Genomic DNA, 14,465 nt, shown 5'->3' on the forward strand with positions numbered 1-14,465 from the left:
ACCGTAAGGGCAGCACCACGGAGCGATCCCAGCCCGCTCTCAGCATCCTCCCCGGCACTCCGCTTCCCCCAGCAATAACCGCGTGTGGTTTTAAAGCTTATTCCCAACGCCAGCAGCCCCCCGCCCCCCCTCACCCCGTCCCGTCCCGGCGCTCACCCCCTCAGCGCGGTGCCGGCTCCCTCCTGCTGCCGCCGCCGCTCCCCGCGGCGCCCCCCTCCCGTCCCTCCCGTCCCTCCCGCCCTTGCCGCGCGCGCCAGCGCCGCCTCCGCCCGCTCGTATCCCTCCGCCGCGCCGCTCCAGGCACCTGAGGCACCGGAGACACCGGGAGCTGCCGGAGCCGCCCCGGGGGGACACGGCCCCACACACCCAGCCCCGGTCGAGCCGCCTCGAGGCCCCTCGGCTCTATCCAGCGCCGCTCGGCGGACGGACTCTTTTAGCCCGGGAGGCCCCAGTTGGGCAGCAGCTCGCTAAAAGCTTCCTAAACTAACGCAGACAGCCGAGGCTGGCTGCTGAGCCGCTCCTCCCCTAATTCAAATTGGTTTTGGTTTTGTTTTCTTCATCATAAAACCAGGGCGCTTCGAAGGGGTAACAGTAGGGGGAGCGCGGAAGGAAGCAGCAGTAAAAGTGTTGAAAATAAAATCAGCGCTTTAAGTCTGTTGTCGTCATCTAAGTAGTTACCTGCTGTTACCTACAAAAATTTATTCCCTGACAGGAATTGAGTACTAAGGCTTAAAGTTGAGACTCTCAAGAACTCAAAACAAAGCCCATGCTGCTCTGTATGTGAAGATTTAAAAAAAAAAAAAAAAAAAAAAACACTGGTGAGGAGCCAGGGTGACTCAGGCCTTGACCAGAAGGCCTTGACTGCATAAAAGTAGAAAGCTGATACGAGAGAAAATTGTCATCACCACATCCAACATCACGGCCATCCACATTCTTGGCCAAGTCTACGCTTGATATCTATCATTTAAGCAAAAATTGACTTCCAGTCAATGAGATAATATGGTATGAAAAATGACAAGAAACCCTGATCTGAAAATAGGCAAGCAGAAGATGCCTTTGAACCCTTTAAATGTAGACTCGGGTCAGAAACATTTTTAGACTGGAAGGACTCCACCTCAGCCCTTCGTGACATAGAGAAGATTATTTTTAAAATGCTCTTTAAAACATTTAAGCACAGATGAAAATTAACTACATTAAGACACATAACTTCCATCATTATGCTCAATTTTTCTTCATTTTGCACATTTTTACCAGTGGCCTGCGGTTACAAAGCGCAGGCCCCAACTACCTCACGTTTCATTCTCCAGCCTCCTCCACGCAGTACATAAAGCCAATTTAAAAGCAAGTCATGTATTTGCTCTCTGCTGATTCTCTCTGAGGCTTAAGGGAGTCACAAAAGAGTTTGGACTTCTATAAAAGGGATTAGAGAGTACGGCTCTCTTCCCCTCCATGAAACAGAACAGGAAAGTTCTTAGAAATGAGGGAGTAGAGATAGGCCAGGCAGCAGATGGAGATGCAGGTGACTTAATGCTCCTCCTGCTCTTTGGGCATTGGTTAGCCTGGCTGCTCGAAACCTCATTTTCAGGCTGTGGTTTCACAACAAATGAAAGCCAACCTGACCTTTACCTACTGCCAGAGTTAAACAGAGTTGAGGTATTTAAAATAAGCACGAAAGAAACAAAGTACGCCTAAAAGTTCTGAATAATTAGACAGAGAGAACAAGTTACTCTTACGGACAAAATCAAAAATACTTCAAAAACTTGGCATTGCTCGTCGGTCGAGGGAAATGATTGCCCTGTTCTGCTCTGCCCTGGAGTGGCCTCACCTCGAGCACTGTGCGCGGTTCTGGGCACCACAGCACAAAAAGGACATTAAACTGTTGGGAGAGTGTCCAGAGAATGTGTGACTCCAACCATGTCTTCTACCAGCTGATGTTTCAATTTCGGATTTTTCTGGATTAAATTAACTCTTGTCACATCTTTTACTACCTCCTTGTTTTCTACTGGAGTCTCCGGCAATTTCTGCAAGGCATTTTCATCTGTAGTAGGTTCCAATTTTTGCTGTGGGGTCCTTGTGAGCTGCTTGATGCCTGACAGGAAATCAGTAGGCTCTACAGGCTCTGGCTTCTGCTTGGCGGTCTTCATGAGCTGCTTGATGCCCGACAGGACCTCTACAGGTTCTGGCTTCTTCTTTGGGGTTTTTAATGGCTGCTTGATGCCTGATGCAACGTTGACTGACTCCAACTTCTGATCTGGTGTTTTGTGACTCCAGTGGAGTGACATGCTATCCACATCAAGATCTTCTTCCAGCATAGCTATTCGTCCTTCTGGAATTCTGGAGGACATTATTTCAAATATAGACTTTGGAGATTCCTTCTCTCTCATCAAATCTGAGATGTCTTGACAATCCAGTATCTCTCCTGAAGAATCTGGAGTATTTAATGGTGACACCATCATCTCTCCTGAAATAAACAGTAGGTTTATCTAATTTGGCAAACAAACTAAGCAGGAAATCCAAACATTCCAATCGCTGTATAACTAAGTAAAAAATGGATTCAATCAGCCAAAGCTTTCTACAAGCTAAATCCAAAACTGTGTTTCAGCAATTGGTTTGGTAATTAGCAAGAAGGCAATTAGCTCCTACAAGGCACAGCATACGTTAAAAAAATTAAGCCTAAAAAACCTTGATGATTTTTTATTTAATCTGATAAAAATCATTAGTATTACTACTCTGAATATTGGATAATTCATTCTTGATTTTGGTTGGTGATTCACTAGATGCTCACTTTTGCTAAATTCTTAGTAAAACAGAATTTAAAGAATTCTGAGTTATTCAGGAACACGACTGATATGCAAAGTCATATGCAAAAGACAGAAAAAAAAAAAGCTAAGGATCATCTTAACACAAATCTTCCTAATCTGACATTTTTCTTAAGTAGAATCTTTGCAAAATTCTACAGCATAACCACTCCCCGCCGTAAGATTTTGTCATTGAATCTAGATGTATCCCCTGACAATTGATTAAAGGATTGCCATGCTTCAACACAAGGTTTGCCTGAAACAATACTTCAGCATTTAGAAGTTCGATATAAAACTGAATGAATAAAAAAATAACACCTACCAAAAAAAATAACTGGAACTACTGGAAAATGTCCTCCAATAAATGATAAAAAAAAAATCAATGGTTGCAAGATGCTTTATCTTTACACTAAGTCTGCCTAGCATTAGGCTATGCACTATCAGTGAGTTGCAGACACAGCTACCCCAAAGTATACTTTAATAATTTCTTTCCAATTAACAACCATACCAGATTCTTCAGGAGTACGCAGTTCAGAAGTGTCCATTGTCGTGCACGGTGGTGTAAGATCACTGTCACGAACAGTGCTTGAAGGTGATGTGTTTCCACTTGTATTTTCTGGAGTTTTAAACATCTCAGCCAGCCCTATAAATTATATTCAGAAAAATGAGCACTTGTTTCGGAAAAAAAAAAAAAAAGTGCACAGTTGGCAGAACCAGTAACAGGTTTTAAAAATCTCACAACGTACCTGTGAAGCTTTCATCCATATTCCAGTTTTGTTTCGTTAAGTGTTTTCATAAAGATTAAATTTTCAAGAACCAGATTCCCTCTCAATTTTTCCAGTGGTATCAAAACTATTTTGACCAACATTTGAATTTGAATGTTCAACAATTAAAATATTTGTGTCTCAATGGTTATCATCCATGATGTCTGCCATACACCCAACACTTACAGGCAGTCCAGTCTACAACTGACATTGTGTGAACTGGCTAGGGAAAAAGGCATAAAGAAACTAAGCTGAATACAGGTAAAATGCATGTTTTCACCAACAAAAATTATTGAACTGAAATTGTATCAGTTATATACTACTCCAAATTGAGGGACTTGGAGGATCAATACCGCAATTAACCTAACAAACAGAACCTTACTTAATGACTTTAATTCACGTGAAAGATTCACCCCACTGCCATTCCTCCCTCATTCTGTCCTCCTGGTGAGGCCAGGAGTGTCCCGAGAGCACATAGAAGTGTGCCCAAAGGGAATTGCTGATTTTGGAGGCACAAGGTGCCTATGGGGCCAGGTCGGGAGCTGGGCTGGGATGAGCTCCATCAGGCAGCCGGACCAGGCCCGTTTCCAGCGTGGCGGACGAGCAGCCTTTGCCCTGAAACTCAAAAGTCAAACTCTGTCGCTGACTTCCCTTATTAAAATGGGAGCGTGGTTGAGAGGGGCCATCTCTTGCCTGGGGATGCCAGTCTTTCCCTGTAGTTAATGGAAAGAAGGAGGCTTCTCTAGAGGGCGAAGGCGAGCTGAAACCTCAGCTGGAGTGCCCTGGAGGTACTGCTGTGTCTCCACTGCCTACACAGGGATCTTGGGAGGCAGGTCTCCGGGTGATCAAATTAGTCTTTGTGTCTGCCTCATTCCCTAATTGTCAGTAGATATCCCAACTAGTGAACAATGTACAGCATAACAAAGGAGGCACACATATAAAAAGGAGCAGAATTAGCCTGCGCTAATTGGTGGGCCTGACTTTGCTGACAGGAACCAGGCAGTTAAGAGGAGGGCTAGGAAGTAATTCACTAACTAAAATACACCTCAGAACACAGTAGTAAAATGATTTTATCTTGGTAATTTGACAGACTGGAACAGCAACAGATGAAAGTTTTTCATTTGTTTGTTTGTTTTAACCTGGCCCAGCTACCAGGTCAGACTGCTAGAAGTCTCGGCTGTTGATGTAAATGAGTTGAAGGCTTTGACTTGAAACTTGTTCTCGGTGGGTCCGATTAAAGTGAATTTGGCCCTCGTTTTACATGTGATTTCTGACAAAATGATCTGTCTGACCCTCCTACAGGGTGTTATCATTGTCCTTTATTTAAAAATAGGTCATTTGGAGCTTTATGTACGTACGCAAAATATTAATTACAAAATTCACACAACTTCCACAGTTGGCTGGCTTGCAGAATATTTCTCTCAAACAAAACCAAGGATTTAACACTTTGCCTTACTTTGCCTTAGTAAATGTGCTTTTAGCTTGTTAAGAAAAGCCCAATCTTTAAATATAATTTAAAGCTCTAATTAGTTGATTTTAGGCATTTTTTTTTTGACATTTTAATGGCAAGGATACCTGGATTTTTTCTGGTATTCATGAAGATATTTGATAAAAAGGTAGATGCAACTCTCTCTGAAAATAGCAAAAAAACAAGTTCATGGGATCTTTTCTAAGCCATACAGTAGCCATTTAGATTTTCTTATATGCTTTCAAAGCTATCCAGGAGCCTGGTAAAGGCTCTTAATTGCAGAACTTCCCAATTTCTACTCCACTAGCACTTCTTTAACTAGGTCTTTTCCTCCAAAATACGATCCTGTCACTGAAGGAAATAATACTGAGGAAATGAAATATGGAAGTTAAATATTAACTTTTTTTTCCCTTTTTAGAGAAAAAATATATATATATATATATACTTTTCAGATGGCTGCAAGTCTGAGCAGTCCTTTCATCTCCCACTCTCAATGGCAAAAGATGCATTTCTAGAAATGGCACGCAAGTTTTATGGTTAATAAAATAGTTTATTGCGCCATTATTGTTAAGAAGTTTTTCTTGCAATGGAAAAGCATTCAGGTACACACTAAAACAACACCAATCCCACAGAATATTGTGTTTGTTCAAGCATTCAAACTTGATTAAACTTCTCTTTCAAAGTACGGCTGCATCACAGTTCAGTGAGCCCAAATCTCTCCTAATGCTTGGACACTTCTGATAAAGGATTTGTGTCAGGAACGTGTTTTAAAGTGCTGTTCTGAAGTCGGAATAGTTCTAGACAGAGATATTCAACTTCCTGCTAGGGAGAGGTGCTCAAATTAAGCATAAGAAGGTACTTGTATCTACCCTGAGTACCATAAAAAGCTATCAGATGACCCAATATAACTAACAGTTAAAATTCTACTTCTACATCACCTTCTTCCAGTGTATTGCCTCCCCAAATTTGAGCCTTTCAAGTGCACATACAAGCGCAAGTCACAAGCCTCAGAATATTCACTAACTGAGTTTTGGAGATGCAAGTAACCCCAAAGGCTTTTTTTTTTTTTTTTTTTTTTTTAAAGAAGGGTGCAAGTTCCACCTGTTTCAGTTTTATTTTGTTTGTTTGTTTTCTTTTGTTTTTTCTTCCTCCCCTGAGGACAAACCATAAATTCTATCCTAAAGAAGCAAGAAAGGAAGCTGAAATAAGAATCTATGGAGATGACATCCTCAAAGATCATCAATTACCTGATATCTTTTAATCTTTGAGAATTGGCTCCATCAGATCTCAGCCTTTGGGAAATTATCGAACCTGACAGTGTTTACAACTCAGCATCAAGGTTAACAACTACAATCACACTGTTCTCTCAAAATAGCATTGCACCTTAGTGTCAAGTCAGGAGAGGAATGCCATGGAAAGATACAAATTAAAAGATGGAAAATTCAAACCAATACAGGTTTTCTTGTAATTAAGCAGCTGATCTTGTTATCAAGAAACTTTTTTGAGCTATGAACTCACAGTAGTCAGAAAGGATATTGGATATGAAAGAGAAAGTCAAGAGTAAATGACATATCTCTATATAAACTATACCATTGATTACAGTACAGGTTTGAAATATTAAAATCTAATGTCAGGATTATTATTATTATTTTTTTTTTTTGGAAGATTGCTTAGAAAATATGAATACCGAGTTAACTAAACGCTCAGCCTTACAGCGAATATTTTAGTATTAAAACGCTGCTGCTGCTAAGTAGCTTTGACAAATGAGTTTATAATTAGAGTGGTCTTTCTCAGCCTCTGCCCCTCATTCGGCTGAAATTAGCAAGAACAAGCTCTTTGGAATATATTATTCAAATATATTTTACTGAACGTCATACCATGTGGCTTTTAATGCCTTTACTGACACACTTGGAAATTCCTTCTTACCTTTAAGCTAACCCCTTCTTATATAAAATTCAAACTATTAGTTTGCAAGCTCCCCATGTACCTGAATGCATATATAAAGTTCATATACCCTGTTTTCTTTTTGAATTTTTCCTTTTTCATGAAATTCTACGCCTAGGCAATGTACAGAATCTGAATTAATCTTTTTAGTGTTCTGAAGCTTCTTTTTCTTACACTACTTTGTGTAGTATGTATGTGGCTATTGCACTATAATCCTTCCTGTCATAAAATATGTTTTTTGAACTAGTGTTAATATTTCAAATGTAAATGTTCTTTCTGTAGTACTCAAATGTTCTGCTAGCACTTTTGATTGTATATCAAAAAAATGACTGAAACATGATGCTCACTGAATGGAATAAAACATTAATTTACATATTTTAGAAATGAAGACAGTATGGTTCATATTGCGGAGCACAGAACAAGAACTAAAAGTACGTCAGCCAGCAGTGTTGGGAGCTGTTCAACCATTCCACCGGTAATTATTACTGCTACTGTCTAGTTTACTCTGATACCATCTTAGGACGTAGCTGTTGAAGATATTTTTACAAATACGTAGTTAGCAGTAACTGTCTTTAATTGATTACTACTATGTACATCTTTGGTTTGTAGTTCCATGTTCACAGAAAATAGGTCTGATGCTTTCTACATGTTTACAAGTGAATTATATCCAGTGCTGTACTTCATGTGTTGTTCTTTGCTCTTTCACAAAAGCTCTACTCCGGCATTAGCAACTTTAATTTCATTTCTGTTGCTAGAAATCAATTCTGTTGCCCATAATTAATGTTTTTGTATTTTAAATTTGCATGCGTGAGTAAAGATTTAACTTGGCCTTTTTTCATCTGTCTTTTTAACACATCTCTTACCACGTTTCTGAAACATAGATATGAATTCATTGTAGTCATGGTGTCTTTGGCAATATGAATTTGACTTTCAGCATTACATAAATCAATACTTTGTGGCAGAATTTTACATCTTTCTTCATCCCTACTCAGTATACTATCCAGTATGGCTACCTCTGTCACATTTTAAAGAGTGTGTCTAAATTTTAAATGGAAGAAAGGCCAGTTTTATGCATAAATAAATGTGTTAGGGAACAGCATGTTTGCAAGTTGTGTAAGACTTTTACAGGACTTCGTGTGAAGGAAAGAGAGACTTTTGTTAGTCATCCCTGTTCTTACTGTAGGACATGGCCTTGTGCCTTATTAAGGAGAAAAAGAATTAGCCTTGAATTATGAAATGAAGTAAAGAAGAGCTAGGATAAATGCTAGGAATCGCCTGGCTTCTGATCCATGCGATACATATTTTTTCCCTTTCAGTTTGCTAACCTAAATGTGTAGGATTTCTTTTGGAATCGCCTATAGATCCCTATTTGAAATTATATTTCTGTACACCAGTAGGTGGTAGCAGTGGTCACTCACTGTAGAAACCTTCCTGATTGTTTAGCGAACACATGTTTTTTCTGTAGGCAGACACATCAAACTTGTTAAAATATTCAAATGGCATTTAAGTACCTAATATTCTGTTCTAAAAGAAAGATAAAAGCAGAAGCAGCTTTCAAGAGATTCAGCCACATAAACATCCTGTGTCAATTTACTTTGTGTAATCTTTCCATTTATATGCTCTTACGCTAAGTAAAATGTTTCTGCCCATTGTTAAATCTTATTTGAACTTTTGAATACTAGAACTAAAGAAAGGATATGCATGATGAGCTATTTGTAACATCAGAACGTGATTGCAAAACGAAAAACACAAAAGGCACTGCAGTAAGACCCACTGAGCTGCTTAGAGCCAATGCCTGTTACTGCTTCTAGCACTTCTCTGTTGTTTATATAGCTTTCTCAATGAAGAAACACATTAAAACATAAGCAGGTTTCCAGATTAAACACACAGAAGGAATTCATATGGGCATGTATAAACAATAGCAGTAATAGCAGTAGGTGCAGTCATAGCTGGGTGACTGTGCCAAAAAGAAAGCCTTATGAGTTACAGACAATAAGCTATTCCAGACAAAATAAAATGTCTTGTTGTGCTTGTACAAATCTTTGTAGGGACTGCTGCAATTTAATTATAGGAAATAATGCAAACTATGCAAAAATTTAAATAATAAATGATAGATTTGTTTATTCATTTTGCTTACAGTCAGGCTTAGGATGATGGAGAGACTAGTGAGACTTGCATGCTGTGATTGAGCAGTAGTATTTTGTGAATTTACATTTTTGCATAGTGAAAATATCTGGTATTTGTATTGCAAAGTTTCTTCTAGCGAGCCTTGTATGAACTGTGAAGGAAGTCATCTGTCCACTGAAGTGGGAGAAGTAGAGAAGCCTTCTTTCAGAGCTCTGCCTATAAAAAGCAGAGGATGACAATTGTCTTACTGACAGAAGAAAAACATCAGTGGCCCAGTTTAAACTAGTTCTTACCAGCTTTCCTCAGGAATTTCTTCTGGAATATTTTTAAAGAGCATTCACAGATTTAATTTCCAAAATGCTCTTGTTTAAATACTGAGTTCTGCTAAGCTTCCGAGGAAAGAAAGACAGATCTTATACTACTCTTTTTATTCACATTTTTGATAGTCAACCTGCATGTGGTAAAGCTTAGGAAACTACTATTCAGGTGAATACTATGTAATTACTACAGCATTCTTACTGAAATCAGGATTGGGTACCTGGATTTATTGACTACCTTGTATTTGCATAATTTAGTTGTATTAGTCACAGCAGTTTTTAAACAGTGCCAAAAGAATTCTTTCTGGTTCCTGACTTAACTACCAACTTACTACTTAATGTGCTGACAGTATCATAAACAAAAAACAAGGCAAGAGAAATTGGGGTAAATGCAAAAGAAATATTACTAGATTGTGGGGTAATTTTGCACCAGCAGGTACCTCAGCTCCTCCATGCTTCTCTTAGCCCTGTCCTCAGGTGGAAAAAGGGGGAGAAAACATGATGACGTAAAAAATATTCATGGGTTGTGATAAGGACAAGGAGATCTCTCCTTGTGCTGGAGCAAACTCTCTTGGTCCTTTTTCTACTTACAAGATGTTTGTCAAATCTGCAAGCACAGGACATTATCATTTTTGCTGAAGGCATATGTTTTGCACTGAAAAGTACTGGTTCATTATGATTCCTGAATGAAAGGCACCTAAACTCTGCAAGATATCACCTAAGATGCTTTTTATTAGAGCTAATGCTAAAAGAAAAAAAAATAGCACAGGTGATCGTACACCCCTTCAAATGCTAGAGCCCTGACCCTGACTCCAAACCACATAGCTATACTGTAGACCTTGTCTGTAGCAGAGGTTCTCCCCTTTCACTCAGTTGAGATAATTACATGATTTTCTTACAAAGAAACAACTCTGCTTGCTCAATTTCTGCTGTTGAGAAGAGGTGAAGTTCTTATTATAACTTCTTTCTGCTCTGTTAGATAAAGGCAAGACCACAGAGCAGTGGTAATCACTGGAACCAGGCGGAAGCTGCCTGCAGGCTCCTCTGTCCCAAGAAGCTGGCTGAGTTTGCCCCAGGCCAAGGGATCTGTGCAGCCCCACAGGGGGTTCTGGGGCCACACAGTATGGGCAGCACAGCACAGGGCAGGCCTGGGCAAACTCGAGTTAACCCTGGTGTGGATCACCAGCTGCTCAGCGCATGGTGGTCTTCTCGACAGGTTCACTACCACATGTTCATGTTAGTACTGAGAATACAGTGTCATTATGGTAATGTTAGTACTAAATGATGTTCAAAAACTTCTGATACTGAATTGTTTATTTATTTGTAGGAACTGGTGAAAAGGAAGATAAAACGTCAGCTGACAAAACAGCAGAAGTCTGCTCTGAGGCGACGACTACAGAAAGGAGAGGCAAACGTTTATACCAAACAACGTCGAGAAAATATGCACAACATTAAGTCAAGCTTGGATGCAGCTAGTTTCTGGGGATAATTTATCATAGCTGCCACCGAACATGAGAAAACTCACAGTACATACAGCTAAAACAGTTACCTAATAACCAAGCATCCTTTTATACAGTGGAGGAAAAAGTTCTTAACAATACCGTGTATTTTTGGAAACTAATAAACATCACGCTGGTTCCTCTGGTTTTGTTTGCATGATTTTATTTTGTGTTCCTAGTTAAAAATATCGACTGTGATTTAAAATAAATTAGTAGTACTAGGTACGATCATTTAAGTACAGTATTTCCAACAGTATCTTGTTTTAGGTCAATTTTACTGTTTTTGTATAGATTAAGAATCTTCTGATGTGCAGAGGATTCCTCTTTAAAAATTTTCCTTTGTTCCTACAACGTAAAATTTAAATGTGAAATTCTGCCCTCAGGTTACAAACAGGTATTTGTTTGATTTAATTAAAAATCAAAAGGAAATAAAAACTGATAGCTTTTAACACTCTAAAATTTCTTTTGAACCTGTACAAGGATCATCAAACAACATGATAATGTACATTCTTTGAACCAAGCAATTCTTGCTTGTTTTTCCTTTCACTCCAGGATCTTGTATAGATCTTGAAAAGATCTATAGATAAGAGAAAAGGAATAAATCAGTGCTGTAGAGATCTGGCAGTCACTCAGGTTTTGAATTTGGCTGTGCAGTTACCAATAAATCTAATTCATTTAACAATTTACATAAAGTGGTGAGCATTCTGAACTTCTCTTTTTAAAAAATATTACCATGTTTTTTTTTATGTTATTTTGGGTCTCTGAAGACCTAGAAAAACAAGTATCTTGATGTATCTGTGATTTAGGTGAAGAGCCTTCCTAGAGACGTATGACATGGTAAAGTTTGTCATCAACCCATAGTTTGCAACGTTTTAAATCTTTTACTTGGCTGGGGAAATGAGGAAGTTTGGATTTGAGGTTGATTTTTTACTCACACCTGATACTATCTATATTCTACTTTACCCTAACTGAAAATCAGCTTTTAGTCTATTGAGAATTACAGCCTCTGTCCTGTCTTGCAGCATGCTCTGCTTTGAAAGTTTTCAACTTCTGTCTTTTTGCTCTTACAATAAAAAACCTAGTCTTAGCTAGCAGCGGTATACATTCTTAAAAGCATGGCAGGCCGGAGCAGAGATGTAATAGATAAGTGTTTCTTTTAGCATCAAAGCTGCAGGAAGGTCTGGTGACAGAAGTAAGGAAGTCCAATTAAATCTTAAATGTGATTGTTATCAAGGTATGTAGGGCTGTTTCCTGATGCAAATAGCTCTTTTTAGCACGGGCAGAAAAGCAGCCTAATTGAATTTAATTTTATTTCCATTTTAAATGTAAAGGGAAAAAACATATTTTTATGTTTCTACACTCTTATCTGTTAAGGGGTTGTTTCAGTGACTGCTTAATAAGATTTCAGTTGAAGCTCTTTGCATAAGATGTGCACGCACTTTTTGGCTTCTAATTTAGAGCTTTTCACAGTGGGTGAGTTCTTTCTGGTGCATGACCTTAAGTCTGTCTTGGTAATGGGTTCCAAAAATATACAAAGCCTGTCCCGTTTGATTGTGCTCCATGAGAATAGAAAGGATGGAATGATGGAAATCCATGCTGTTTATTTTCAAAATGTTCCTTTAAAGCATCCATTAACTCTTTCAAAGGTATTCTAATGGATGGCTCTAAGTTATCATTTTCATTTACTCTGCCAGACGAGACTTTTCAGAGAGTAGAGTAAGTGAGGGAGTTACAGCTTAATATATCTTTATTAAGCCTTTTTTTTTTTTTTTTTTTCAAAGCAGCAGAATTCCTGAAATATCTGAAGTCATCAAAGGTCGCCACAAAGTTTACACATGGGATGAAGTTTAGAGTTCTCTTAGAGTGAACTTGGGAAAATGCAGAGGTTAAGACAATAGCATTATTGATTATCTTAGCGAATTCACCTAGCAAGGAATGTGCGGGTAATAACAAAATGGGTTTTAAATGTTATAGTAAACAAACACAATGTTAGTTCATTAATTTGTAAACAAAACATGAAGATAAAGAGTAGATACACCTTGTGCAATGCACACTCTATAAATGAAACAGTATGTACTGAAACTTGCAAGTGATGGAGATAAAAGGTTGCCCAGCAGTTTTCCACTGCTGCATCTTTAAAAAGAAAAAAAGAAAAAAATAATCTTTCTTTGGGAAAGACTGTACAGTAATTAAAGAACACACATCCTTACTTTGGGATTTTTTCCAAATCAAAAAGAAGACTTTACTGGAATTGAAATAAAAGTAAGCTGAGCAAAGCAACTATTTTGTACAGTTTATGACTCTTACACAAATGTGTGTGACAGCAATGTATTTACATTCGTGCTTCAAGCTTTTGCCACTGCATCTGTGTTTGCCTTGATTGGAGTGCCTCTTCAGACCTCTGCATATCCCACAGGTCCTTTTAGATGTAAACAGTTTAATTCACTGGTATTTTAATACATTTATTGTATAGGGAGTAAGGAAACTGCTTGTCAGGAAACCAGATTCAAATTGGGTTAACCTAATATATCACAAGTTTAATTTTGCTAATCGGATTAATTTTCTATTTGCCATTAATATCCTTCTTCTCCAGTTACATAGTTACAGGAAGAAAAAAAAAAAAAACACCATACTTTTTATCGAATTTGTTGTTTTTAAACAAGAGCCTGCATGCTGCTTTCAGGCTATCACGTTTAGTATAGCTTTACATAAGTATTTCCTTATATTTGCAATCTTTTCCATAATTTGAGGGTTTGGGTGAGCAAGAGAGTCTCTTTATTCATTTGGTATGAACCAGAGAGGTCTTTGCCTCAGCACATCGCCAATAAACCGATGAAACAAACTTCTTTCTGGTGATTAGCTTCTCTCCCCGGCCTGTAGGTGGGTGTGTTTAACAGAAGGAAGGAGTAGGAATGCGCCTGTCAGCCTGCCTTTGCAGCTAATTAGCTCAGCATACAGCAAAGATAAGCAGTCCGGGGAGGTGGACCCTGCGGAGGGTCGTGGGGTTTGAGGCAATGCCTGATTGGGAGACGTGGGGAGATTCCTCAGGAATCCAGAGTTGGTACAGGACTTGCCTGACTCAGGCATGAGGGCAGCTTGTGGCTGCTTTCTGGAAAAGCAGAGCAGAGATGGACAGAACCTTGGAGTCTCTGCAACTTGTAATTGCCCAAGTTCTGCCTCATCGAGACCCTGCCCTGGTTTTTAAAGACTGTAAGTACCAAAGATAATGATTTTATTTCCCTGATAGTGAGTGTATTTAATTCAAATGTCTGTTGTACCCAACAAATTAAGAGAGAGAAGTAATTAACATGCTTGTACATGTATTCGTGTGCATACCACAAACTATCATTATTTTATCTTGCCTATTTGAAGGCAGTGTTGCTGCTTATTTTTTAAGTTTGCATTTCAGAAAACTGATTCACAACTTTTACCTAGGATATTTAATTACATTCTAATAACATGGTAAAAACTTTACTGCTTGACAATTTTGGAAAACTTTATGCCAACTCTCTTTCTGTGGTTAGTTTGTCCTATAAATTACCTTTCTT

At 38.7% G+C, this 14,465-nt stretch overlaps 1 pseudogene; it reads left to right on the forward strand.

Moving 5' to 3' along the window:
* LOC119716060 (serine/threonine-protein kinase RIO2-like) overlaps positions 1-11,063 on the forward strand; it is a 117,487-nt pseudogene extending 106,424 nt beyond the window's left edge.
* The last annotated feature ends 3,402 nt before the right edge of the window (positions 11,064-14,465 follow it).

Source organism: Anas platyrhynchos, chromosome 25, assembly GCF_047663525.1.
Source record: "Anas platyrhynchos isolate ZD024472 breed Pekin duck chromosome 25, IASCAAS_PekinDuck_T2T, whole genome shotgun sequence".
Classification (NCBI taxonomy): domain Eukaryota; kingdom Metazoa; phylum Chordata; class Aves; order Anseriformes; family Anatidae; genus Anas; species Anas platyrhynchos.